The sequence below is a fragment of the Palaemon carinicauda genome, chromosome 27 (genome assembly GCF_036898095.1).
Source record: "Palaemon carinicauda isolate YSFRI2023 chromosome 27, ASM3689809v2, whole genome shotgun sequence".
NCBI classification, from domain to species: Eukaryota; Metazoa; Arthropoda; class Malacostraca; order Decapoda; family Palaemonidae; genus Palaemon; species Palaemon carinicauda.
The window spans coordinates 27474963-27477462 of NC_090751.1; the positions used below are offsets into that span (position 1 = coordinate 27474963).

The 2500-nt window shown below is 39.3% G+C and overlaps 1 pseudogene; it reads right to left on the reverse strand.

Moving 5' to 3' along the window:
- Window positions 1-2500, reverse strand: part of LOC137620854 (uncharacterized) — a 214789-nt pseudogene that overhangs the window by 46415 nt on the left and 165874 nt on the right.

A 2500-nucleotide genomic window follows, 5' to 3' on the forward strand; every position in this document is an offset into this window, starting at 1 on the left:
GTAGTAGTAGTAGTAGTAGTAGTATTGATATTAATTTTATTATTATTTTTATCATCATAATTATTATTATTATTATTATCATTATTATTATTATTATTATTATTATTATTATTATTATTATTATCATTATTATTACATAGATGTGATCATAATAATAATAATAATATAATAACCTGCAAGCAATATTCTACCTTTGCATGGAATGATTCGGAATCCTTTCGATACTCTGCTTTGGAAAAGGATGATTTGGCAATACTGAAATCGTGCAAAAACGTCTTAGGGGCCAGGAGAGATAATCAAGTTGACACATGTCTGGAGAGATGGAAGAAGTGTACCAACCGTGTGTCACACGATCGTATATAATTAATTTTGTATATATTATGCTTGTATCTTCGCTCTTCCCTCGCACTAAAAAGAACCAGAATAAACATGTCTGCGTTTCGCCTCAGTAACATTGTGTGTCTTGTGAACATGAAAATTCCTGTTGCCTTGGGCTTTTGTATATAAAGTAGAGTGTTCTATAATAAATTAACTCAGTTGCTTTCATACTGCCTTAGAGTTCACAACCTTCTCTCGGCCGTCACAGAAGTCTCTGAAGGAAAAGTTACTTGTGTTTTTGGGAAGGTAAACTCTTTAATAAAAAAGATAGCAGCTGATAGTTACCTATCAGTATCTTGGTAAGTAACCAGTGAGAATGTTCCAAGGAGAGGATACTATTAAAGGCTTCTCATGAATGGCAGAGGAGAGGGACAGTGACATTACCCTAGTAACCAGGACAATATTCTAGAGACTGACCATATTTACATATGATCAGTGCCCAAGTCTCCTCACCACCCAAGCTAGGAACAAGGAGGGCCAGGCAATGGCAGCTGATGACTCAGGAGATAGACCTATAGTCACCCCCAACCCCGCCCATCCTTAACTCACAAGAATGGTGAGTTGCAATGACCAAAGGAACTAACAAGTTTTATCAGGACTCGAACCTCAGTCTGGCGATCACCAAGCAAGGACGTTACCAACAGGCCACCAAAACCCTAAACTATTACGTTAATGCGAACGATAAGGTGGGTAGGGGAAAGGAAATAGCAACAACTGAAAGAGAATGGAGGGGTGGACACGTGACACCACAACCAAACGAAGAAGGGGGGGGGGGGGGTTGTAGCAGCTTCCAAGTCCCACCCCCAATCTGGAGCGGATATCTTGAGAGAGCAATAACGGTATTGAACAAGGTTTTAACGAGTTCCATTCCATGCCTGAGAACAACGTAAACACAGGTGGAGGTGTCCCATTGCCACCACGCTTTGGGTCGTTCCAACTGAATGCCATTTCCATAAGGTCAAGTTTAATTGAGGCGGCGAACATTAGATAGTTGAAAGCATGTCTAAATATCTATCTATACGCCCGATATTGAATTGTAGTTAGGGAACTTATGCATGCATAAATAGGAACACATATATGTACGTAGACACACACACACACACACACACACACACACATATATATATATATATATATATATAGTGTGTGTGTGTGTATGTGCATTACCATAGACGCCAGCCCCACCCCCTTTTCTGCAAGTATTATAAGGTGAAATTGCAAGCCCAAGCCCTGCCCCGTGGATGTTCAACGGTGAGGTAACTTTACCCAATACTGATTATATAATACATACATAATATATATATATATATATATATATATATAGCCTACATGTGTGTGAATAACAAATCAATAAAAGCAGTTTCCCTAAAGAGGTGGTTACACGTTAAAATAAAACCTACGGAATATAAATGAGAGAAAAACAGAATGACTTACTTGTTCTCCCGGGACGTGCAGCGAGAGGCCTGAGTAACCTTGCTGTAGTTCACTGCCGTAGGGAGTCACCCACTCCGACTCAACCTGGAAAAGGTCAGACCAGTTAAGGTTACTCATGCTAGAAAGGGTCAGAAAAGTTAGGATCCCTCATATTAGAAAATGTCACACCAGTTAAGATCAATCATACTGGAAAATGTCAAAACAGTTAAGATCAATCATACTGGAAAATGTCAGACCAAATATGATCACTCAGACTGGAAAAGGTCAGACCAATTATGATCAATCAGACTGGAAAAGGTCAGACCAGTTAAGATCATTCACACTAGAAAAGGTCAGACCAATTAGGACCACTCATGCTGGGAAAGGTCAGACCAGTTAAGATCAATCATACTGGAAAAGGTCAGACCAATTATGATCACTCAGACTGGAAAAGGTCAGACCAGTTAAGATCACTTACACTAGAAAAGGTCAGACCAGTTAAGATCACTCACACTAGAAAAGGTCAGACCAGTTAAGATCAATCATACTGGAAAATGTCCGAGCAGTTAAGATCTAACATACTGGAAAATTTCATAACAATTATGATCACTCAGACTGGAAAATGTCAGACCAGTTAAGATCACTCACACTAGGAAAGGTCAGACCAATTAGGACCACTCATGCTGGGAAAGGTCAGACCAGTTAAGAT